The 27128-nt window shown below is 45.7% G+C and overlaps 1 long non-coding RNA gene across 1 annotated transcript; it reads right to left on the bottom strand.

Annotated features, from left to right (window-relative positions):
• Positions 1-4895: 4895 nt before the first annotated feature.
• Positions 4896-26820, bottom strand: LOC142413910 (uncharacterized). Its single transcript, XR_012776929.1, has 4 exons — positions 26687-26820; positions 15178-15354; positions 9369-9540; positions 4896-5265 (listed from the first exon to the last, which is right to left on the bottom strand). It is a non-coding gene; the product is annotated as an uncharacterized LOC142413910 (long non-coding RNA).
• Positions 26821-27128: the final 308 nt, after the last annotated feature.

The raw sequence follows: 27128 nt of genomic DNA on the forward strand, positions 1-27128 counted from the left end.
GTCCCACTCCCACGGCAGCCAAGGTAGCTTTTGCCACTGACGGTGTTTAAGCAGTAGTAAATTTAAAGGTTTCTGTAACAGGCAAATACGTTCATGCAAGCCTGAGCAGCTCCATCTGGAGCATTTCCCTTGCAGTGTGTACAGTATCACTCAGAAAATTAATCCACATTTTTGGTAACAAACTCTCTGAACCATACTGGAGAATACAGGTAGCTCTGAGATAATGCATGAGCTCTGCGCATGTGGTGCAGCTGTTATATCACCTAAGAACATTTTCGTAATGCTGCAATAGTGACTGAAAGGTTATTTCTCAAACCTTGTCACCCAGAAGGTACCAGCTGAAAAGTTTCTGTTGGATTGCTAAAGAGTAGAAAGCAACAAATGAATATTGGCAAATCGTAGATGAGGCATGCTGTGGATGTTGCACACCTCAGTCTAACGCCCACCTTCACTTCAGGGAAAGGAGAAACCAGACCTGCAGACACACTAATCATGTCCTGGTTTGAGAGTTCCCACTCACCTGTTTGGAAATGAACTCCAGAACGTCACTGCTTTCTATTTACTGCACCGGGAGCCAGTAATCACATAGTGCTTCCAAAGAGTCATTAATTGCACCCTTATTACAGCATTTTATGATGCCTTTTAATGTATAGATTTGAAAGAAAAGGCAGTCTGCATGGAGATTGACCTTCCTGATACAAGATGGGGAGGTAAAGTCCTCTCCCTGTTCAGCTGGAAGTAGCACAAAGGTGAGGTACTGCTTATGTTTGGGAGGGCTCGACAGCATGGGTGTCTGACCCGCCAAACCAGGGTCACCTCACCTCAGCTGCAGCACTGGGCTCTCAAGGGCAAGGCTCCGGCAGTCAGGCGGTGTCAGACAAAAACAGAGCTCCCAAAGCCTGGTTTCTGGCTGTAGCCATCGGCGAGTTTAAGCACAGAGACTCTCTGCATCCTTTCAAGGGCAAGAGGCAATGCCCTTCTGTTGTTTCTAAAGGCAGGCACTTCAGAGCACACGGGCATCGACACTCAGAAACGCTGGTGGCCAACACCTTCCAGCTGTGCCTGAAGTAAGCAAGACAGGGATGCTGACAGCACCAAAGGCATTTGGGTACCCTATCCCACTGTTTTTCAGTAGTGCTGAACATGACAAGCTCTTGGAGAATTCTGTGAAACCTAGCCCACCGTCCGACACAGGTTACAGCCCCCCGAAGCTGAAATGCTGGTTAGCACGTATGTAACCTGCACTGCACTTGGAGCAGCTGTTATGCAGTAACCCTGGTCAGCAGAGCACAGTAACTTCCCTGATTCCCTTTTGCAGACCCACATACCGGCCTGTGTCCAGTCTCCGTGAGGAGCAGAGCCTCAGAAGAGGAAGGCGGGTTCCCAAACACACACACGGGTCTGGAGGCTGGGTAGTCCTAGTGCCGGGGTCAGAAATTAAACTGCTGCTGCAGTGAACATTTCAGTATATGGTATGGCTGGTGCTAACCTTGTCTGCGAGCCTCCTCATCAGCATCTCCCCATTAGTTGACAGGTCAGATGCTTGTATCGGATGACACTGATATTACAGTGCTTATAAAAGTGGTGAAGCTGGTATATTAACAAATAGTATTGAGTGAACTGATTTCCCCTTCCTGCATTGCTGTCTCTGCTCTATTCCTTCCATTGATCTAGGCACTAAAAGACAATTTATTCCCTAGTCCAGACCCCATGCATCATTGTATCAGCAGTATTCTTGAATACCATGTATCATTGTATCAGCAGTATTCTTGAATACCAGCTAGGAGTAGTGAAGATGTGAATGCACCTTCTCTTTTGAAATGTTACTCCATCCTCCCACGCCTCTTTCTTCTTTGCTAACTCCAGTCAACCATCCCCAGGACCTACACCCACTCTGATCCCAACTCACTGATGAACACACATGAAAACAGACCTTGCTAAATAGAGTGCAGCTCCTGCTCCATAGCTGTGTTTACAGGATCATTTGGATACTACATCTGATCCATAAATGAGAGCCCACTGGTTCGGTAAGGACGCTGGGGTTTAGCGCTCGCTCCATGGAACAGGTTACTCATCACACCGCTCAGCACCGCAGCTCTGAGGTGCTCCAGGACCTCAGGACTCAGCCAAGTGGAGGCTACAGCTGGTGCTGATGAGGTGTTTGGCAACATCCCCCTGTGCGGATGGGCTCCACAGAACCTGAATGAGGAGATGGCTGAACTCCCCAGGCGACCCGTGATTCCACTCAGAAGGGCTTCGTGCAGACTGTGTTATGGTTGGAGCATCCAGCTGAGCGGCTGAAGGTGGACTAGAGCCCCCTGCCTTGCTCCTCCTGCCCGCCCTCCCAGGGAAAGCCCTGCCCACCCGCGGGCTTGGCCTCGCTTCTGTTAAAAGTTTTCCACTTTGTACCAACAACCTCCTGTGAAGATGGAGGATGCTGAGCAAACAGAAAGCTCCCTGTGGGACACTGGTGCAAAGCAGGTTTCAAAAAGTGAAGGGAGGAAAAGTTACCTGGTGCTGGTACTGTAATGGCTCAGCACTGATACCATAAATAAAAGGAAGTGTGTTGGACGTTTTATTTTGCTTGTGTGGTAAACTGTACAGTTAGAGTCTGAATAAACCTCTTTTGTCAATTTTATTACCTTTCTGATATAAAAATAAATAAACTTAAACAAAGAAGGAGTGGAGACCTGCCAAGCCAGCCTGGTGCAATAAGAACTGCACTGACAAGGGAATAATTTTGTCCTGAAGCTGAAGGGATAAAACGATAACCTTGCAGGAGGGCAAAACCCCTCCAGAAGGAGCTGTGTTTTACACAAGGGGATCTAGAATAAAAGAATTAAAAAGGGGACTCTTCCAAAAGGAAAGGAAAAAACAAAAATGCCATGCAATTTTTGCTACCAGAACTGCTTTCCAGTTTGATGGGAAGGCTGCATGCAAATAGCTGCTCAGAAATAGGAGTGTGGCAGGGTAATAGCAATTAGGAGCATTTTAAGATTCATAAAAAAAAAATCACACGTAAATGATACAGTGTATTAAGTAACTTTTACTAGGCTGAATATAAAACAGACATCAAGAAATCACGCTTTTACTTTGCAATTAATCTCAGCAGTGAGTTCTAGTCTTACCACTCCGATGCCAACATGGGAACTTCCAGTAGGCCGCAACACATAATTACCGCCGGGCGGAGGTGAATCAACCACTTTCCGTCATGAAGCCCGGGAGAGACCCTCACACCATCTGCCAAAGGTGGGTGGGTGAATAAGAGTGTTACTTTCTTGCTAGACTCCAATCAGGGCACCACACCTTGTGATAGTATCTCTGTAATAAGCAAACACCTTTAAATGATATTGTGTCACTGCAAATGAAGCAGGAGGGTGACCCAGCAAGTCAGGCTTCATTAACGCACGAGGGACTGCAGCACGCAGGTACTCACGCTTACCTTGGGACCCTGGAAACCTCAGCCTGCCACGCAGAGGAATCTATGAGGCTGTGTCTCCTTCATTAGGGACGCACGGGGCTCCACAGCAGCGTTGTCACTGCACAAATGCCCTATTTGCTGTTCTGTGCATCACTGTTAAAAGCCTTCTAATGTGCTACTAAGGAGATTACAAATGTAAGTCCATCGCAGAAATGCAATCACATTAGTATGGGTACAGCGAAAGACGATAGGCTTATGTATGTTTCTCCTAATTAGCAAGATATGCCCGATGCTGCATGCCCAAGTGTTCCTACCGAGTTGTTACCTCCCACCACTGCGCCTGCCTGTTTCCTCAACTGCAATTCCAGTTCCAGTCACAGGGGATGTGTCTGCTCTGCCAAGCCTTTCCAGCTGTGAAGGCCCCCACAAGGCCCTCCGCGAGGCCGGCCCATTGCTGTACTGACCAGCAGTTCCAGGGGTTTTATTTTCCACAGAAATGGAGCCATTCAGGGGATGTCACAGATGCCTCCCTGGCTGGGAGCCGGTGCTGTGGCTGCAGCCAGGCCCCTGCAGCAGAAGTGAGCCTCAAGCCACCCAAGGGCATGCCAGCTTGGCAAAGCAGCATTGGTCCTGCTTTGGCCCCACAGTCAGACCTGGTGTCTTTCCAACCATTTTCTTCCTTACTTTCTATAGTAGTACTTACCTCAGCATTCTGCTTCAGACCCCAGTGAACCAAAGTTATACCTAGTGAAACTCAACCGGCTTCTGTGAATTCAAACTACTATAGGCCATTGTGCAAGTGCGTATTTCGGCAAGTGCCTGGCCCTTCCTGTTGACTGAGCTACTGCTGCTCTCTAGAAACGACCATGCCTGTCCCCAGCGCTCCGTGCAGATGACCTTACCCTTTCTTCTGTCTTATGTTTTCCTTTCACTCAAACTAGTTGAATCCTTGCCAGGATCTGACACTACCATACTCTACTGTCCGTTGGCCTGGCAGCCTCATTCCTTCTCTTTTCCCATTTCCTCCACTGAGGGCTCCTGCCCTAAGGTAACACAAAGGCCACGGCAACAACGGCAGGAAGATCATACTTGGTGGCAAGGCTGGGGAGAAAGGCATTCCCAACAGAGGAAAAATAGGTGTGTCCTGGTTAGGTTGCTTCTGAGTTTTTGCTCAGCCACTCCCTACCAAAAATTCCCTCAGCCAACACTGCAAGCTCATGCTGAAGGTCTCACAAACTCAACACATGTAATCAACAGGCTTCTTCTAAAAGGGATTAGCCAAAGCATTAGTAAAGATGAAGATGTCTTACGTAAGATATCAGTACATTTTTCCTGGGAGTATTATGGAGCAAGTCCACACAGAAGCCATGTCCAGATACAAAAAGTTGGCTAGGAACAGCCAGCGTGGATCTACCACAGACAAACTGTACCCGGCCAACGTGGTTGTCACCTGTGCTGGAATGACGGGCTGGATGGATGAGGTGGGGGAAGCAGTGGACATCACTTACTTTGGTTTTAGCATGGCCTTTGACATTGTCTCCCATATGGGCCAAACTGGGGTAGTATTGCCTGAATGGATGGATCACAGCCTGGCTGAAAAAAGCTCATGGCTAGCGCAATAAACTCAAAGGATAATAATGGTCAACAATTAAACATTTAATTGGCATTAACAGATGGCATTCCTCAAGTGACAATGCTAGGGCCAGTCCTCACCAGCAACCTGGATGACAGAGCAGAATGGTTCCTCAGCAAGTTTGTGCGTGACACTGAATTCAGGCTGTAGGTCATTATGCTGGAGGACAAAGCAGCCATTCAGGTGGTCTTCACCAACCTGGAAGACAAGCCTGAAAGAAATCTTCTGAAATTCAGCAAAGACAAATGTAAAGTCTGCATCTGACACAGAACAAATGTGTGCGACAGCACAGGCTGGGAACTGAGTGGCTAGAAAGCAGCTTTGCTAAAAAAAGGACCTGGGGTCCTGGTGGACTGAAAGCTGAAGAGTAGTCAGCAGCGTGCCTTTGCAGTGATGATGGCTAATCGCACCCTGGGCTGCGTGAGCGAGAACAGAGCCAGGCTCTCCGCAGAGGTGCACAGCACAAGAGCAATGACCGCAAGTTGCAGCAGGAGAAATTCCATTGGACATAATAGAAGAAATTTTTCAAAATAAGAGCAGTTAAGCTGGAGCAGGTGCCAAGAGAAGTTTGTGAAATCCCTATCCTTGGAGATTTGTGCTCACAGCCCAGAAAGCCAACCGTACCCTGGACTGCATCAAAAGAAGCATGGCCAGCAGGTTGAGGGAGGTGATTCCGCCCCTCTACTCTGCTCTGGTGAGACCCCACCTGGAGTACTGCGTCCAGCTCTGGAGCCCTCAGCACGGGAAAGACATGGACCTGTTGGAGTGGGTCCAGAGGAGGGCCACGAAAATGATCAGAGGGCTGGAACACCTCTCCTATGAGGAAAGGCTGAGGGAGTTGGGCTTGTTCAGCCTGGAGAAGAGAAGGCTCCAGGGAGACCTTATTGCAGCCTTCCAGTACTTAAAGGGGGCTTATAAGAAAGATGGGGACAGACTTTTTAGTAGGGATTCTTGCGATATGACAAGGGGTAATGGTTTTAAACTAAAAGAGGGTAGATTCAGACTAGATAGAAGGAAGACTTTTTTTACAATGAGGGTGGTGAAACACTGGAACAGGTTGCCCAGAGAGATGGTAGATGCCCCATCCCTGGAAACACTCAAGGTCAGGTTGGACGGGGCTCTGAGCAGCCTGATCTAGTTGAAGATGTCCCTGCTCATTGCAGGGGGCTTGGACTAGATGATCTTTAAAGGTCCCTTCCAGCCCAAACTATTCTATGATTCTATGATTCTGTGATTTCAGAATTTTAATGGACAAAGCCCCGAGCAACCTAAGCTAATGTTGAAGATAGCCCTGCTTTGAGGAGGTTGGAGTGCAGCCCTCCAGATGTCCCTTCCAACTGATATTATTTTGTGGGTTGTTTTGTTGTTTGGTTTTTTTTATAGCTGTTGATCAGGAAGACTTGGCTGGAGTTAATGATTCCTCAAAAAGAATGGAAGCTGTTATCTCTATAGCATCACCTGCCAATTATTTATTTATAATATGAATGAATTCTGAGTATGCATCACAAGTCCAGACAGCCAAGAGACTTCACTTCAGAGATTTTATGTTTAAGGATCAAAGAACTGAACTTTCTCTCTCAGATCTTCAAATTGAGCAGAAAAAGAGGTCCTGCCATAAACACACAGGAGTCATATTTGCAAAAAACTCCTCAGTTCAGAGCTAGCATGAGAAAGACTGCTTCTCAGCTTTGTTTTGGATATATGCAGCACTCACACATTCTTGTGGTGGCAACTTAACATGTTGAGAGTCTTTCTGATTAAACCATTGTTTTGGCCTGAAATGTTGTGAAAGCAACGCCTGAGATCCAGCCTCCAAACCCAACCCCTGCCTCAGTATTTGCTTCCCACCATGATCTGTTTGGTTCAGATAGAAACCACGGCCCATCTCTAGACCCGGATCTACCCTGGCATAGAGGTATGAAGCAGCCTGTGTACTCAGGGATGCAGGGGACAACCTTCCAGCACCTGACACAATGCTGTGGGGGGACTCTGTAGACAAGGACAGGTAGACGGTGTGTGCGTGTGCGCACACAGTGCAACCCTACAGCACACACGGGTTGCTACAGTGCATGTGGCTGAGTCCCATCCAACATGCTGTGCTGTGCACTGTTTATGTGCAGCCATTTGTCCAGCAGTCTGGGCTGCCAAAAGTTCAGAAAAACAGCTAGCTGCCATGAAAAAAAAAAAATTTAAGCTGGTTGCTGAATCTCAGCAGAACCACACTGCAAATGTGGGGCATGGGTCCATGAGACCATGCCTCCAAACAGCACTGGCTGCAACGCCAGGTGTGTCAGCACAGCAGGAGAAGCAAAGGACACAGCGCTCCCTGAGACAAGCCAGGGTATTTTTACCTGCCAGTCTCTGGAGAGACACAGGTCACTCCTGTGAGTCACAGCCCCAAATGCGCCCCCACACCCAAAGCCCCAGAGGACCCAGCCCTTCTGTTGTTAGAACAACAACGAATGCTCAGAAAGGGCACCAGATTTGTCCCCTATCTCTGCATCAGTTAAGTTCTGGGACACCAACACAAAACCTGGGCCAAGAAGGAAAAAAATAAATAAATAAAAGTAAAAACCCAAACATATTTGAAAGTATGTTCAGAAACAAACAAGCAAAACCTCTTATCCAAACAAATCATAGTTAGATCTTGGGTGAAACCATGTTTATGAAGGTTTAGCCAAGAAGCTTGCTTGGAGATACTTCTCCAGCCTTAACATTACACTACCAGCCTGGACAAGTGCTACTAGAAAACACCTCATTAAAATGCTGTTGTGGTATTTATTTATAGATAGTAATTTATATCACACCCATCATACACACTGATCTGGCAGCTATGATCAGCAAATTAGACTGCTTCTCCCACAGCACTCCCTGCCCCAAATCCACTCCCCAATGGCCCCCACTCCCTTACCAACACAACTACTTCCCACTTGGTATCTGGCATGTATTCAGTGTGACAGCAGTGTCGCTCTGGATAAGCCTCTCTTTGTCCACATTTATCCAGCCCTGCAGCACTCTCCAAACATGCAGGTGGGGTATCAAGGATGCAACAGCCCCATCAAGAGCCAGATAAACATCTGTGGTGCTTTGTAGCTAGGTATTCTTGGGTACAATCATCAGCCACTACTGAGCTCACCCCTGGAGTGGACAGGCAGCTGGACTCTGCATTTGCTGGAGGGTCCAAGTGGCTTTGGAATGCACCAAGGATAATACCAGAGAAGCTCCTCTGCAGGTTGTAGACACCAGTGCAACAGCCAGCGTGATAAAACACCTTATAAGAAAGCATAGGGTGCGTCTTCAGTGGGGAGAGGAAAAAAAGAAAAAAGACTGGCATAAAAAAGAGGTTAGATGAGGTAGCTGGGATTGCCGGGGGCAATCTGAAATCAGTTTACATTAGAGCAGGTTGCTCTTGATTTCGCTACAGCAGTTGTCACGCTTAGTAAGAATAACAAGCTATTCATACGGCAGCCACCATTGTGCAGCTCAGCACATGCAGCCTCGTGGAAACAAATCCAAGCAAATGCAGTGGCTAGGATGGGACTGCTTCTTTAAAAAAGCACATTAAATGGTTACGTAAATAAGTTTCCACTTCAGGAATCTGTGAGAACAATTGTTTCCCTGTAAGAGGACTTTGTTACTGGAGCACCTGATGTTTCACCCTAAATCTGCACTTTAGATCGAAATGCTGGCATATACACCCCACTGCAGCTCCTAGGTCCTTCCCACTATCTGGACCCTTCAATCTCCAACTTTTTTTAATACTTTCAAGCTCATCAGCTATCTAGAGTTCCACCTTTGTGCATGCCCAGAACTGCCCCAGTCCTGGCAGGGCCAAGCAGTTCAGCCCAATTCACACCTAAGTCTGATCAGGATCCAGAAACAGGGTGTTGCTTTGCCTAAATCCCCTGAGGGCTTTGATCAGGGATTATATGTTACCTGGTGACTGTTTCATGTAAAATGCATAAACAGTCCTGGGAGCAGAGTCCAGAATCTCAAACTCCCATGTGAATGCTCGAACCAGTAAGTAAGACAGCCATGCTCCCCCACGTGCACTTGCTTTCCAGCCCAGTGATGCAACAGCACGTTGCTGTAGAGCAGCAGATCCTCAGCACAGTGGGCTAGGAGTGTCCAGCTCCCTGCCTTGTGGTTTAGGTGCTCTGCTAGAGGTGGCAGATGGGAACAAACAGCCTGAGGAGAACAGCGACCCTGTCTGTCACTTCCGGGATGCTAGTAATCCATGTTTCAGATTAGACATCTTTGCTGTGACAGAAAGGCTGTCTGTCACAGAGCTTCAGCTGGCTGTCTGTCACTCACCTTCCAGAGGAGCTGCTGGGCTTGGTCACTGCAGCAGTAGCATTTAAGACTTAAAATTTCCCTATTAGTCTCTCTGGCCACCACGCTGAATGTTTTGGCCCTTGTGTGGAAGTGCCAGGCTTGCCTCAAGCACACTGCAGGGACTGCTGGCTCTAAAGTCAGAAGCTGGGCACTAGAAATCAAGAAACACAGAGCTTAAGACCGAGACATCAAAGTACTCTTGGGTATAAGTTAAAAAAATTTGTAATTGCAAATGGCTACACCACATAGTTACTCAGCCTGGGCACTCAGGTCTTGGTGCATAATATGCGGAGTTTCATGAATTAGCATGTGCTAAGGGAGGAAGCCATTGGGAAAACCTGTACTGCTGCTATCGCCACAGAGAAACAAAGTCTTCCCCTAGCCCAGCAGCACACCAACTCCCTCCCTGCTAAGGCTCTCTCCCTAACATGCATTGGTGCCTTTGTCTCATCCAGGACCATTTGGGGGAGGAGGGAAACAGCTTTTCTTCTTCTAAAAAAGGGGAAAAGTTGTATTTAGATAATCATTAAATAGCAAAATGCTTTGTGTATCTGTTTGCATTGCCTACAGATATTAGAAACATTTTTTTCATGGGCAGAATTACTTTATCATAAAAATGCACAAATGATGACATCTCTCTGAGGAAACATCCAAAAGGACAAGCTTCCATCGGGACCAAATTCATGACAGTTTGCAACTTGGTTCGGTTGTTTTCCATTTTTACTACACAAATTATATTTGCAATGGTAGAAATTGATAATTCTGCCCTGGATCAAATACACAAAAAATGCTTTGGAAAATGCCATATTTTGCTCACAAATGCAAAGCAAAAGTTGTTTCTAAATTTCACTTACTGCGGCAACTGTTCCACAGTGAATTTCCCCATTTGCTGCAGTGCTCAGAAAGTTCCTTTGGAAACCACTCAGCATGCTCAGTACACCCACAGAAAACACCAGGAGAGAGCCACAGGCCAAGTTGCTTCTAATAAACACTCTCAGGCTTCCTTCTGTCTGAGGTGCCAGGATAAAGAGCAAAGCTATTCACATTGCCCCCATGCCATGATTTGGGGGCAATATCTCTTTCTGATACCTCAGAAGAATGAAAAAAGAGAAAGCTGGGAAAATGCTTCTGATTTGTGTACTTCTGCCAAAATGAGCCCCACCAGGTTTTTACCACTAATGCCACAGCTCATCTTTAGATTTCCATTGTGTTCACCATCGTGGGCAACATTAGGGACTCTCCAGCTAGAAGCAGGGGCAGCTACCAACCAAGCTGTAAGGCATTACAGCTGCTGCTCTAAGAGACTCCTCTCCTCCACAGCTCAGCACAAAGCAGAAGCAGAAACACAGTCACTGGTGGATCCAACCCCACGACCACCATTATCTACAGAGGGCTATGGATACCGCAGGGCACATACAAAAGACTGACACTCATTGCCATGAAGGTTGGTCAGTATTTTTATTGTGTTGCACGTGTGTATGCGTTGGTCAAATTGTAAGGGCCAAAGGGGACAGCAGACAAGGAGCAGTCTTAGCACTTGACCCCTAAAATAGCATAGCCTTTGTGAGGTGATCTTGGGCTACTCCTGAAGCATAGCTAGATATCTGAGTATCTCTAAATGTATGCAAATTTGGCAGTTTATGAGCAAGATCTCTCTTTATTAGAAGGGCTATGGGCTATACAAATTATACAGAAGGCAGCTGGTGGGTAAACAAGAGGGGCTCACCCACAGGCTGAGATGCAGCAAAGCACAGTGTTTATGGGAAAACAGAAGAACTTTCTCCGAGACTCATGACTGCCAGGTGCACGAAGCTCTGAGGTACAAGCTGAGGAAGCATGTCACCATGCTATTTCCTGTCAGTGAAGCTTGCTTGGTCCAGCAACAGCAGTGCAGAGCTCTGATTCACAGCACTGTTTGCAGGGCATTAGTATGTCACCCCGTGCAAATCAATAATGGCTTCAGGGGAAAACTAACAGATGGTCATGGGGGAAATCTCCCAAGGGTTTTTCCCCCCCTCCTCTGTGATAATAGGCTACTTATGATTTTCTGAAACCACCTGCATATTTTCCCAGGCATCCTGGCTACCGGTTAGAGCAGAGTGTATGTCTCTACAGTGGTGTTTTGCAGCACTGGGCTTGCTTTTCATTAAATGCCTCTCATTCGTGTGCAAAAGACTGTACAGTCCAGAAGTGCACTGTCATGATGCCATTGAGGGGTGACATGGTGGTAATGGCTAATGCTCAGGACCGGGTTCAGGGAATACTTAACATTTTCTAGCTAATCCCACTGCTTCAAGAGAGTCACCTGACATCCTGGTACCCCAGTTTTCTCATTGCTGTAAGGCAAGGAAGTAAATCCTCACTGGTCTTTAGAGGAAGAGTGCAGTGTATCAGTGTTGTTAAAGACTCCTGCAACTCACCAGGCAACTCAGAAACAACAGATGTTACCCAGAACAAAGCGCAATAAGAGGAAATAGCACAACATCCAGGGACAGGAGCAGAAAGCTCCACCACCCTGGGTGTACGCTACTGTAGAAAGGCGGGGATGGGCAGTAAATGTGTATCTCATGAGTAATGAGCACGTGCATTTTCATGTGGCATCACCATTCTGCAAAGGCTCCCAGCTAGTAACACTGCTCTCCCTGCCACAATGTGTGATGTATGGCATGGCCATGTGCTCCTCCAGAGCAGCATGGAGGCACGGGATCTAGGACTTTATGCTACCATCCTCTTAACCTTGTTTAAGCTACAAGATATTTGCCCAGATCCCCAGTTCAGCCAGATTTCATAAAAATGAGCATCAATTCCACTGTAGCTGCTGCTGCCCACACCAGGTGTTCCGGGATGAACATCCTGCACACCCCAGATCAGTTCAAGGATCTCTGTGAACTGTACTGCTTGCCAATCACCCAGCTGCAGCCCATCATGCAGGTACAGACACACAGGGCAGCACCAGCCCTACCTGCTTCGCCAGGACACCGTGTGTCCTCCGCTCCCCTCCTCCCCACCCTTCCTCCTCTTCTCTTGTGTCAGTAACACAGAACAGTAAGGCAAACATGAGGGCTCTGGCACATCCAAAATACCCCTTTCCTAGCAGCTAGAAGCCACTGGTGCTGCCTTCTGATGTGTGCGAGCGCTCAGTTGCATGAATCCTCTTTCCATCCCGCTACGAAGACCCTACAGCAGCTCCCACGTGTTCTTCCCTGTATGCTCTACTATTTCCTCACATCAGCCTCACTGTCTTCTGCTTGGTGCCAGAGGGGCAAGTCTGTAGAAAGCCATTCCTCCCCTTCCCCACTCATGTGGCCCTGCTGTGGATGGAGCCAGGCCCTGCTGCCCTCTAAGACTACAGAGCTCAGGAAGACTCTTTATTAAGGCTCTGGCACTGGAAAGATGCTCTGAGCTAACAGCTGCACATGACCTGCTCTGCAGGGAAAATCCTTCCTCACCAACCTCCTTCCCTGCCCCTAGGTTAACAGGCAGTTGGGACTGCTGGAGCAGGGGTTGTTGATTTTTTAAAGGATCATTGCCTCTCAAAATTGCATTTCAGGAAGCTAGGAATTGTAGTTTGCGATCTGCATGGCTCCTGTTTCCAAAGGTGACCTCATGCAGATGTGTGTGTGTATGCACCCCTGCTACCTTCCTTCAAGAAACAACTATGCATAAGGCAAACTGGCCTTGCAGGTGCATGCCAACAGTGCCGTGCTGTCTGCGCTTTGGCCATGTCTGCTCTAGCACTGTGTACATCACGTTCCCTATTTTTAGGACTAAATGTGTGACATCTAAAGTGTCTCAGGCCAGTGCGACTGAAGGACATGAACACCAAGGGTTACAAATGAGAAGCTGTGGTTAGCTGGCAGCTGGCACAAGTATTGCTTTTTTGATAAGCACTTTAAGTGGCTCATTAATGGCAAAACCTTTTCTAATGAATCCTACCTGCAGCCAGTAGATGAACCACAAAGGACAGACTCCAGCCCTTTTCCAGAATACTGCTCGGTGGCTAAAGACAAGTGTTGCTTGGAAAATGACCGGTTATTTTTTTTGGCAAAAGACAATGACAGGACAGGGGTTGCAATGCATAAAGTACACATATGCTCAGTCACTTGGAAGATGGATGTTCTCTAGCACCCATGTTTGAATTTTAACCGTGAGCCAGGTTCAGAGATGACGTAGGTGGTTTTGTAAGTTACATCAGTAACTTAGTGGGGTGGCTGTAAGCAGGCCAGCTACAGCACAGCTCTTGACTGGCACACTTCCATAGGGAAGATGCATAGGTCTGAGCCTAAAGGAGAATTTCCCAGGAGATAAATAATGCCCTATCTGATATTTCAACCTTGGTTGTCTACAGTGTCCTGAGACAAACACTGACAAAAATATGGAAAGAGGGTTTTTTTGTTGTTGTTGCTGTTGTTCCCTGGTTACAAATCCTCTCCATAAATTTGGAGATGTTGAAAATAATCTATGAGAATGTGGATTATTTTTGAATTGGCATTTTAATCCAGGACTGGATTGGAAATAATGGTGATGGAAGAAAAGCTAAGCCAGGCTGATTTGTTACAGTAAAGCTGTGTTGTACTTTAGATTACTTATTAACAAACAGCAAATGGGCCTCTGCCTTGACCTTTTTTCATTTCAGCAAATATACTCTTCCTGCCCCTTGTAAACAGCAGTTACTGGTAACTGAGTCACGTACCCCCTCACATCACTGGAGTTAGTTTTTTCATCTGTGGCAAGGATTTTAGTCAAATTGAATTTTGCCAGGCTCACTAAGGTTATTAGCAGTATTATTATTCTTAATAATACCAGCAGTAATAATAATATTCTGGATCACCATAAACCTGAAAACATCTAAGTACTTCACAAATATTAATTAACAAAACTCAATACGAGGTCTGAGAAACCAGCAAAAATTGTCAGCCTCACTTCAGAGCTGAAGAGCTGAAAACAGAGCCACAGCAAGCAGAAGTGGCTGTTTGCTTGATGAGTTTCAATTAATGGCTGTTCCTTTGGTGTCACAAAATGCCAGGTGCCCAGTGCCTCTGGCAACACTGCCAGGTTAAAAGCAGCAGCCCACAGCACATATCTGGAACAGCAGAAGTCAGTAGTAGGTTTGGGAACTGGAGTCAAAAGGATAGGTTCTTCCACTGAAAGCTGGGCTTTCAATAGCTGTGCTGCTTAGAATGGGACTATCGGATGTGCCCCACGTGTCTTGTGCCATGACCAAGGTCCCTTGGGCTCTTTGGAAAATCCCACTCCTGCTGATCTTCAATGAAGTTGAAGACCAAGAACATGCCTAGAACCTGCACATGTTCTTGTCCCAACAAACTATGGATACCTTGTCCTTTGTCAGCCTTTATATTAAACCTTTTTGAGTGGAGGAGACAAACTCTGACCACCAGAAGAACCCCTCTGCAATAGCTGATGACTACTTTTCCTACCTAATTATTTCCCTCACTTCTCTCTACTGGTATTAAAGCTCCAGTGGTGGCCAAATAATGACAATGGCACCAAGGAGTTCGCAGAATTCATCTGGGTTGTAAGTTAATTTATCCTGCAGATATCACCCAAATCCATTCTGAATCGCACAACATCAGGCACTCAGTAAACAAGGTGAAAGTTTCATCTAGATTCTTAACCAGTGATGTTGAAGAGTCTTTGCAGCAAGGGGTAATTACTTGTATTAATTACAGACTCCTCTAAGGTGCATTACGCCACAGCATAAAGAGGACTGGACATATAAATTGGAGGAGTGACTTTTTTGTTTCTTTGATTTGTTCAAAAAACTTACCATTTGTAGGCATAGAAAAGACACAGTCAAAGTCAATCTGGATGTGTTGTCTGCAGTCAGGAGGACACAGTGCCAAGAGCAACAGTCTCACAGCTGAGAGATCCAGGTGCAGTTTCTCACTCTGACACAGACTGCTCATGTGATCTTGAGCGTGTCATGTAACATGTCTGTCCCCATCTGTAAAATTAGGATAATAGTAGTTAGTTCATGTTAAAGCCTGAAAGATGTCAAAACAGTAAGAAAAAGGGAGTCTGTCTTCACTGAGTCTTCATCCACCAGTGTCTTCTAAGTGTTACAGAAAGCACTGTGACCAGACTGACTCGATTTCCCTGTCTATGATACACTCATTGGTCTTTGCCTGGTGGGCAACTTTTCACTCTGTGACTGTGCTCACTCCCTATGCTCTACACCTTTTGAAGACATTCTCTGAGAACCTTTTCTTTTCTCTGGAAAGGTGGATAGCAACCAGATGCTCTAACTTCACAGTCATATTCATCCAATTTACTTAACTCCCTCAAGTTCTTTACAGAGTTAGGTTAGATGTTCTCCACCTTTGCAATGAATTTGAAGCATCTCATTTGCTGACAACAAATCCCAATGTCTCACATGTTCCTTTACATCTCCTGTGACACCCACTAAAATTGCTCCTTACAAAAAGGATGCAAGCCCTACGGCTGAAATTTTGTGAGGTGTTGCTTTTGGGGGCATGGTGGAGTTCATTCTCCTCCACTTCCCTTTGTCTCGGCAGCCCCAACACCAGCTATTCCTCTGCAGAAACACACTGGTGTCACAGAAGTTTTCAGTCATGTGATGCCTAGTAACTTTAATGGGACTCCCATAGCTGCCATCCCACACAGTGCTTTGAAGATCTGGGCTCTGTGTTTCATCCCAGATAGACAGTCTATAAAAGTCTCGCAAACAATTCAGGCACAGTCTCTGGTTTGGCCAGCTCTCACCACTGACATGTTATCCTACAGCAGAAGCAGCCCCGGGCTTACATTCAGACAGGAATGGAAGTTACACCGCGTCTCTTTGGGAGCCCTCCCAGCCAGCAGATCCTAGAATACACAACACAAGCAAAACAAAGCAGGGGTCCTCTGCAAGGCCCTCTGGTGTTGCACTCTCTGGGCATAACATTTGGCAAACATCAAAGATGGGCAGGAAGAATCCCCCCACACCAGCTCGGCAGGAGTTTTGGGGGTTTCTGCGGGGTGAGGCACGCTCCGTCCAGGCACACACCCTTGGCCTGCAGTCGTTCACAGAGCCATAGAATTATACAGTGCTTTCTGAAGAGCTTTTGTGACTGTGATAGAAAAAACAAATCAAGGGCAGGATGAAGAGAAGGCTGCTTGAGTCTGCTGAGAGCCTGAGAGGACACCTTTGCACAGGAGAACTACTTGTCCACAGGTTGGGGACAGCTGTGTGTGACCTCCGCTTGCCACGGGCACAGCCACTCTGGATTTGCACAGACCCCCCCCTTTCTCCTAGCTCTGTCTCACTCAGCTGTGAGCTTTGTGCTCTAGAGATACTGCGGCCTCTGCTGCCTGTCCTGTTTCCCTCGCACAACAGGGAAGGACAGACAATCCTACAAGCAAGGGAAAGAATCATGGTGGGAGACTACAGTAAGGAAATCAGTACTCTGATGGGTTGCTGAGGTCCCAGACTCATGGGCGCACGGATCCAATGCAGGTTATCAAAGAGCAGGATTGTGTCACCACGATTTGCTGCCTCCCTCTTCCTCACCTCCACGCATCCATCAGCTGCCAAGAGCAGCTGCCCAGTGGGGCAAGCCGGCTCCACGCAACCCAAATGTACAGGAGCTGTTCTGCACCTGCAGCAGTGCAATGGTGCAACAGCTTGTGTCCTTGCCTAACCCTTCCTTACTTTTATCTCAGACACCAGGGTTGTCAGTAGCTGTCTCCTTTACTGAAGAGCACACCCAGGTGTGCTACCGGGCAAACAGGGACACAGGGAACAGTGTCTCGCCATCATCCTGTTCTCTGGCTCAGGAGAGAGCTGCAGCAGAGGGTGCAGGATGACCATCCCTGGGACTAGCTCAGTGCCCAGCACCTCAGCCCTCTCCTTCTCTGTGGCACCTCCGTGGAGGTCCCCCTCAGCAGTGCGAAGGGAACAGGAAGGATCTGGAAAGCTCTGTGGCTCTGAGCTGTTTTCATGTCTGTTTACACACATTACTCTCTGAATGGGCAGAGGTCTGTGAAACTGCTGATTCATGAACATCTTTGCCATCTGTGGCCTCTTCAAATGAGAGTTCACCCTGACCCAAGGATGATTTACTTTTCTTGGCTGTTCATCTCAAACTGACGCTGTCTCCAGTCCCTCAGACTTCGAGGGATTTGGGTAAAAATAAATATTATTGAATCTCTCATGAAGCTGTTGAGTTAACTCTGAGCAGTGAAGCGCTGAAGTCTCTGACAGAGAAGGGAAAGATGGCAAGAGTTAGTGCCAGGAATGACTTCTCACCAAGTTCATATCCAGCCATCTTCTTCAAACCTACCAGTCCCAGCACATTTGCAAAGTCACAGTTTGGAGACCACTGAAGAACGAGCAAGAGCCTCTGACATTCAAGGGTCCTGAGCTGGGTCTGAGCGTGGATGGGAAACAGAGGCTAAGCTGCTGAATACCACACGTATCCATCCCAGACAGGCTACAGCCACCTCCTGTCCCATCACCAGAAAAGCTTCATTTCCTTCTTCCTCACCCCAGCCACCATCAGCACCTGTTTTTTGCAGATGATTTCAGCTTTAGCCCTACTCCCTTTCCCTCCTTTCTTTTCTCACTGTGCTCTAACAATATCTGTTTTTGCTGATCTGCTTTCCCATGAATGGCCACAGTCTCACCCAACAGGGCAAAGCTGTGGTCAGTAATATCTCCTGCCAGGGCATGTTATATGACACTATTGTGGCCAAGCAGCTGCCCCCTTCCTCCCCCCCAGCTACGTCTTCCTACTTGTGAAACTATCCCCTCAGAACCAGAAGAACCCGCTCCGGGGTAAGGTGCCTGAATAGGGCTAGCAGGAATTGGCCCTGGAATTTTGTTATTAGAGCTGACACCAGAGTTCGAAGAGGTGCTGCTCAGCTGCACCTCCCACTAACGTCACCAGTGTGGAAGGTGCTTTGCATGCCTCACTATTAGCCCCAGCGTTATCACAGGACAAATCATAACCATCATAATAAAATTTTGCAATAACCTCAATTTAATTAATAGTGAGGAGAAAAAAGTCTTGCCAGGCCAGATGGCAAACTCCGAGTTTCTCATGTGATGACTGTCAAATTACCGTCTCCACAAAAGAACGTCAGAGAGCACATTTAATAAACCTTGGAAATGTTTATCAAAGCGGCAGTAAAGATCCTGGCTCATCCTCCAGGATCCATCCACATGAAGGAGCCAAATGCAGAGTTGGGTTTTAAGAAGTTACCACCAATAAGGGACTTAAGTGCTTAAAACTAGACTTTAACTGAACTCAGGCACTGAAGTCCAGAGTCACAGAGGTCACTGTCTCTCAGCCACTGGTACTCTGTGGTTTCTCCTTGGTCCACATTCAGGTTTTCTGCTTCCGCACCTGCCCAGAAGAGCATCTTCAAGGAGATGCACTTTACGCTATCCTCCACGGGCATCCAGAGATGAGGCACCCCTTCTCTAAATGCCCTAAGGCATGGGATCTTGCAAACCAGCTCTGAGAACACCAACTGCAGCCTGAGGCTCCTCACACTATGAAGCTCTGATCACTTCACTCTAAAACAGAAGCTGCCTACCAGCAGCAGGATGGGGAGAGCAAACATCCCATTAGTGGAAGGCATGGTTTCACTCTGAAGAGCTTCACCCGGAATAGCTGATCAGACGGCAGTTAGACAGTCTCATGGGAAGTGAGAGATGAGCCCCCTCAGATTGAGGAACGCATTGAACCCAGGTCTCCCACTTCCTCAGTGAATGCTCTAAAATAAAAGACAGTGACTTAGAAGATAGACACCAGTCAGAAGGAAGGAGCACTACTCTCTTACTTCCAAGGTATTGCTGGCACTGTCCTTGGGGAGGAGACTCTCAGAGTCCTTACAAGACTCAAGCCTGAAGTCCTGAATGAGGTTTCTGTGCTCTGATGGGATGGCAGGGATATGAGAGTGGAAGAAGATTTCAGAAACACCTGTATTTTCAGTCTGCCCTCTAGACATCAAACATGCTCTCTGTTTGGGAGAGAGATGTCTCAAATGTCTAGGTCAGGTCTGGATGGAGCCCTGATGTGAATAGGGAGAATGAGGGGGAAGCAAGGGCTATGGCATTGTACAGCATTTCTGCTCCACTCCCTGGGAACACATGCTCATCCAGGCTACAATCTCCTCAGCCCATCCCAGCAGCCTGGCCTGCTGACTCCTCCCCGTCCACGGGCTAGGAAACCTTGGCACAGCAGCGCTGCTTTTGGCTCCGGGGTCTGGCTCTTGAGGCTAGAGATGGCTGTGCCTCCTGTTCAGACACCTGTGCCCTGTGCTAAGCCTCACGCACCCCGACCCGCAGTCAGTTAGCACTTCTCTTATGGCTCAGGGGACTGGGGTGCCTGGAGGGCACTATCAGCACAAGGGTCTTTCATTTCATCTGTGCTCTTTGGATGAAAGGATGTGGTTCACTGAAGCTTTATAGGTCTTTTGGCTAGTGAATGGAGATGTTCTACAGGAATTTGTTTGGGCTCTTCTATGTTTTTGTCTTCTGGTGGGACAGGACACTGAAAATTGCTTTTCCCCCCTTTGTAGAAAATAGGAGAAAAAATGACTTGACACTTTCACACTGCAGTAAAACACTTTTTAAAGTGTACTAAGTAAATTCTGCCTCATCTGGGTGAAAGTGCATTGTACTTTCATGGCCTTATGTCTTATCTTGCAATAATAATAACAACAAGAAAACAAACCTTCCATATAAAACAAAGCAATAAAAGTGCATCAGTTTCAAGTGTTGACTGGTAATTCCACACAGAGTATTTTTAGGCCTGTCACAAAAAAAGGCAACAACATAACATAATTTTTGCAAGCTGTTTCTCTTAGCAGATGGCATTTCCATTTTCAGTGTAACTCAACAGGCTGAAGTGACTGACACCACTCTTAACTTTAGTTAAACCCTACCATAGCTGCTGCAGCCACTGCAGAGTTCTGCTTTCATGTTGCTGCTAGCACAGGGAGTTTCAGAAGAATTTTGGATTGGCTTGGATACAAGTCTAGCAGGGTGCTACAAATAGAAATAGCAGAAGAAGGTAGTAGAGTAAAAATATGCAGTGTTAGATCATGGGTAGAGAAGTAGGGCAGACAGGAAGTCAATGAAAGGGATAGGCATGCTGTTGCTCTCTGCCACTTGCTACGATTTTGAATGCACTCCATTTCCAAATCCCTGACAGAATTCCCACTTGCATTAACCTTGCCTTCCTTCTTCATATCGACATTGGTAGCCATTCTGGATAAAAAGGCAGCCACACTAGGAAGGAGAATGGCTGCTTTTAAACCTGCCCTTTCAAAGCCTCCCTGTGCATTGCATAATAGTTCACACGGTCACCACACTATAAAGTTTCATCTCACAACAGGTACAGTGGGGCTGAACAAAGAACACTGCACTTGAACCTTTCTGACCTTTAGGGATACATGTTTGTAGTCTGAACTCAATCCATTCATATGGTGGCCCACATCTGAAAATCTATGTGCCTGCAGCCAGGCTTTGTTGATGCACCTAATGGCCTGGCTTGTTTTCCAAGGTGCAGACCACGTCCAGTTCCTACTGACTCCTGCAGGATTCGTCAGTCACATTAAGGAATCAGAATATGGATTTAGGAGCCTAAGTTTTGGCACTTGGGGTGGAAAACTTTAGCCAATAAGACTGCACAATCCTATTACCATGACAGCTCGGGAATGTGAGAACTCAGCAGTTTGGAGTAAGGCGCCACATTAAAAATAGATTAAACTGAAAACAGCCCTTACGGCCTACGGCGCCTAGGACAAGTGTCTGCCAGCTGAAATGCCTTGTAGGTAACTGTTCGCTAGTGAATCAGGTGCTGGCTGAAGGTGCCCACAGTTGCCTCAAGACACAGACAGATTTTTTTTCCAGAGACACTGTATTACTTTTTTTTTTAGCACCACATGAAACTCAGTAGCTCCAACCCTAAGGGGATCCATGCAAACCTCCTGCTTGCTCTGGTTCCCATGGCACTCACATCCACTGAGTTTCACTTTGAATTTCAGCCTCACAAATCTCCAAACTCAGCCTAGAGTGATAAACTGTGCCAAGCCTGGGCTCCAGCTATGGAGCAGGACTGTTCCCCTTTCTTTTAACACTACTGTATGAAACAGTGGAGGAACCAAGTTGCCTTAGTGTGACACAGGAAAAATATGATCAGCGTCCAGTGCAAGGTGTTGGGAGGACTTATTTCCTGGTCCGTTTGCAGTCTGAGTGAAACAAAGGGTGAGCTCGTTTCCCTGGCTGGCGTCTTCCTGCTAGCCAGGGACAAAAGTCACTTGTCCCTTTGGTTCTCTTAGATCTGCCCAGCAATGACCACAGAGATTTGCTGACCTGCCGGTGGGCACTTCTGACAGTTGATGGGATTGCATTTCAGTGGCTCTGTGTTTTTGCTCTGACAGCTCCCAGAGGACAGTGATGCTTTTATACTTAATATATGCTGTCATTTTGTATTATAACTTTTCTTTGGAAATAACTTCATAAATGACCAAAACAAAACACAATCCCAAACCCCAAAATCCAAACACCAAAGAAAGCTGAGGACTGCTGCAGACATCACAAATGAATTACTGCTCTTTCAGCTGACACGGAGTCAAAAGAAGCCATAGCCCTGCCTGCTTTACAAGAGTGATCTGCCATAGAGTGGCGGTTACTGGTCACTAACATTACTTCCCTGGATTTCTGCTCTTTTTCTTCTCCAGTCCCATGATGTGGTGAGGCTCTGGATAGAGGCTTTTGCTGCTGTATCAGCATTTGTGGCATAAAAAAAAATTGTGACAATAGAGCAAATCCTTGGGTTCCACAGCTGGGTTGCTTAAAGACATAAATGACCAAGCACAACCTCAGTGTCTAACTGTCCTCCTCCTCCTCAATGCGTCCTCCCATGCCTGATTCATGCAGCAGTCACAGAGTGACAGCAAGAGTTACAGTCTTGCATAAAGGACTGACAAATTACTTGCTCAAACCAGACTGGATGTATTCACATGTAATGGCTCAATGTGCTGGAATAATATTACAAGCACACTCCATCCAACTTCATCTTCAGCTGCGTATAGTAACTCACTGAATATTGCAATACACTTGACAGATTAAGAAACCTTTTTATTTTATTAGGTTTAATTCCCTGCATCTCTCTCTTTATTTTCCCTGCAGGATTGTTTGGGAATGCCTTACAGTAACAGGATCAAGAAAAGTATATACCAGGTATGTGAATGACTAACTCTGCCCCATGATAAAAACAATGCCAAAACTTTGGGAGGATTTCAAAGTAATTCTACTTCTGTAGATACAGGTTGCCTGAAAACATCATTGACAAGGTTCTGTTGAAACAAATAAAAATGGGTAAATGATAGATGGGGATAGATCTCCCCCAAGCCCTGGGTTCCTCAAAGACATCCCCTACTCCCTATACTGTACACACAATCTATACATTTTAAGATCCAGAAGGCACCTTTTTTCATCATAACTTTAAAAATTTACACTAGGGTTTATAATCCTAAAATACCTCTGTGGCACAAAGCCACATATGCAATATGTGGGTGGAAAAGCTGTCAGCATAGCGGAAAAAATATTCTGCTGAAACTCAAAACTTTGCAGAAACAGCTGAGTCACTCTTTCGCACTTAAGGTAGTCTGGGCTTGTTATCCTCTTCCATGCCTCTGGAAGGTGTCTGGCACACTCACCCATCCGCTGACTGCCAGTGACTCCAGTACACCTCTAAACAAGAACTGCCTTGGAAGTACCAGGCTGACTTTACTCACACAGGTGTATCTTGTCATCCACGCACACGAACTGAATGACTGCTGACCATCCTGGAGACTCAAAGCCCTTGGGTACCTACAGCAATGCAGGTAGATTTGCACTGGCCAATTCATATACAGCAGCTCTACTCCGGTATGCAAGACGATACTCAGCAATATTGCCAACTTACGATTTGATCACAGTTCTCAAGGCAAACAATGTTTTCCTGACCTCTTGAGAATTAATGCTTTTTTATTAAAAAGCATGAACACAGTGAAAGTTTGAAAACCTAGCTCAAGTGCACTAAGCTAAAGGAGTGAGACAAAAAACTGAAAAAATTGAAAAAAGATCTCATTTATCGTTCTCTTTTTTTATTTCTTCTCCCCCCCCCCCTTCTTTTTCAGTCTCCTGATTCTTTAGTCAGCATTAGTGTTTTGGCTGGGAAGAGGGAGCTGCCTATGAGCCATTTATTAGCACATAAAATTACTGAAATTGCAAAGGTCCAGAAGTCATAACTGCCAACAGATTATAGACTCTACTAATGCAGTCACATATGAAATCTATAAAGCTTATTTTAAAAGGAACTCTAGTACAGCCTATACATCTTGATCCCCAGAAAATATAATTTGGCTTGAAAATCTTTTGATCCTTTGACCTGCATTTTAATCAGAATGCAAGATTTTCCTGAAAACTTGTATTTGTGTGTCCAAATCAGAAAAGTCTACATACATGTAAACAGCAGCTTAATTTGTATGTGTAACAATGTGCCAGATTTTCACCACATAAGAATAATTTTCATATGAACTGCAGCAACAATATATACTAATTAGCTGCACCATACACACACAGCCATGCAAATGCTATCAGTTCAAATGCTATCAGCAACTGCAATTCACAGTTGCTTATGGGGCAAGTCTGCCACTGTACAATTGCAATATCAGAAGGTAACTTTTGCATTTTAAGCCCTATGATGACAAGCATGCTCTAACTGACAAATCTTCCATAAAAGCTTATTTCCCAGTTTTGTTTTACATGCTATAGGGAGGATATATTCCATATTGTACATCATAAAAGGGTGCCCAGGATGTACACATACCCCAAACATGAATTGTTCCCTTACCCTGCACTCCCATCACACTGGAATTATGGGTGGGACACTTGTGACGGAAGAAATGCAGGGAAGGATTCCCCTATGTTTCAAAATTTTCTGAAACTTTTATCCTTGTTCTCATATTTCACAAAACCCAGCAGTCCTCCAGCAAGAGCACTTTGCTTTTCATGGGAAATTACTCTGGCTGGGGCAAAAATATGCTTTTCTAAAGAAACAGATTATGTTATATAGCATGAAAGCTAAAAAAATAAAGCAGCTTCAGCACGCCGACACCCTGCCTGCCATCACCAAGCACACACACATGCTCAAGCTTTGGCTGGATACCATTTCAAGGGTCGGCCCTCCAACGGCATATGTCGGACAGCTTGTTCTCTCTCAGGCCCTCTCTCTCATTTTCCTGGATTCCTCTCCTTGAATATTTGCTACCAACCCGGTTAAACTCAATGCAAATCTTGCCACTGGCAGAATCAAACTCTAAATATCCTCGCTTCTACATCCTAATTGCAGCCGTTTTTCTTCTCTCTTCTCTAACTTTCCTTCAGTGTCACATTTTCTTCCAAATGCTCCTTGTCTCCAATGGCCTTGTTTATGCCTCTGCTCACTGGTGGCTGCCTGTAGCTGGTCAGCAACGACCTGTGCTGTAGCACCATGCTGACGAAGGGAAACCTGCGCTCTTGTTCACATATGTTTTACACACATGGCAGCACTGGAGATGGCTTTGCTTGACTCATGTTAGAGTCCTGCTGTGCTCATTTGCTCAGCTCTGCTTCCTCGGTTAGGCCAGAGCACAGTGCCTGCTGCAGCGTGAACAAGCAGAGCTAGGACATCAGCTGAGATTCTATCACCATCAACTGCATGATTTGCAAAGGCAAGAGCAGCCGCACCAATATGTAAACTTTCTCTCTATTAGCAGCGTACCCAAGAAAGAAAAGGTAGACACAACTCGGTGTCCTTCCAGGAAGCTCCCTCCAAGTCAGACAGTAATGCCCAGCGAAACCAATGAAAAGATACCTGCAATCCATACTGGGCATGGAGCAGGCATCTTGCACAGCAGTATGTAAACCTTTAAAAACCATTGCTCAGTTATAAGCATGAAATACAAATACCAAAATATATACTGTTCAGCTGAGCTCTAAAATGTTTTCATTACATGAAATCTTCTCCTATTGGCTACTGAAAGGGGAAGAGCAAATTTCACTCGATTAAATGAATACATGAAAACTCTCTCTCTCAGCCGGTTGTTCATGAGCTCTTGCAGGGATAATCCAGGTCACTGACGTAACACTGAGGAACATATCCAGCTACTGAACAAAAGTCATGATGAACAGCACTCATGTCAAGAAACATCTGTCACTGTTTAAAATTCTAAGGAAATCATCCATATACAAATTAGCTAATAAAAGTTACAGTTATGTTACTGATAGCTAAAAAATCAGATTTCCTACACCACTTGGTAATCAAATTACAAAATAAAATATGTGAGCTAAATTAAAAATGTGAATGACATTCTTCACATATTATATAACGACCTATACATTGTTATGGGTCTCATGAAATATCCACTTGGAATTTGCCTTAGCAAAGGCCACCTTTAAATTGGTTTTATCAACTCAGAATTCTTGATGTGATATTTGCAAATGTTATTGCTCAAAATGCAAACATAAAGCAGTATACCTAGAGCTTTATTTATTTACATTACCTACATGTTTACTTAAAATCAGAACTTGATGCTTTCATGTGGTAATCATATATTGACTTTTTCAAATAAATGTTGCCAATAGAGTTATTATATACATTCCTCACTTAGCAAGCCAAATAATACAGTGCTGTTCTTAAAACTGCAGTCTAGGGAATCAAATCCTAGTTTTATTGCACTCAATAGCAACCCCCCTCGCCTCCAGAAACAATTGGAATAAGCCAATTCTGTAACCAATAATAAGATAGGTCAAGAAATTTTTGGTATGAAAACCCTGGCAATCCCATTCTTTTGATATTTAACATGAGTTCCAGTAAACACAGGAGGGTTGCTGACTGGAATGAAGCAAGCAGCACTGGCACATAGCCTTCCAAATTTTATATTATTTTATGAGAAGTCTAAATGCTAATTTGCACAATTATGAATCAACAACAGACACTCATTTCAGCCTGACTCTGTCATCAGGGTTTTAACTGAACTGGCATGTCAATAAAAATGTGAAAATAACTTTTAAAAAGTTAGTGAATATACATTCCCAGTCCACCAAACTGAACTTGGTTTCACCAAAGCAAATTAAACCCTAATGTAGAAATGACAACATAACGAAAGTAAAATGTGTATGTGACAGAGATGACTATAAGCTTGTATATAAAAGCTAGAATATGTGACACTTAGAGACCAACAGCAGGTTTGGCATTCAGCCCTGATCTCACAGTTGCTGGTTTGGGTGTACTTACTGGTATTTGTTTGCATCGTCTCCTCTCCCTGAGGGACGTCAGTACAAATCACATGGTGGATCCAATACCTATCAGCAGCCCAAGATTTATTTGGTTCTTGAGGCAGGTCTACAGCCAGATGCATCAGAAGCTGCGGAGGGAATATCCAGAGTGAGAAAACTGAGGTACAAAAGTTCCCCGGTATTCAAGAAAGTTCTGAAACATTTTGAGGCATTTATTCAGCCAAGACTTTCCCTGACTCCAATGGGATTTTGCCAGTGAAAGTGGTTTGAATGCCTAAAGTGGGGTTAATTCCTAAATGCGGTTCTTTATTTTAAATGTAAATAATTAGAAATCACAAAACCCTGCTCAGAAAAGGTGCTGTGCTAAACCCTCTCTACAGTCACTTGCTACTGACTCTCAGTGAAGCTGCGCTCAGAAAAGCACCCATTGCTGCCTGCTA

This window comes from Mycteria americana, chromosome 8, assembly GCF_035582795.1.
Source record: "Mycteria americana isolate JAX WOST 10 ecotype Jacksonville Zoo and Gardens chromosome 8, USCA_MyAme_1.0, whole genome shotgun sequence".
In the NCBI taxonomy this organism is placed as follows: Eukaryota; Metazoa; Chordata; class Aves; order Ciconiiformes; family Ciconiidae; genus Mycteria; species Mycteria americana.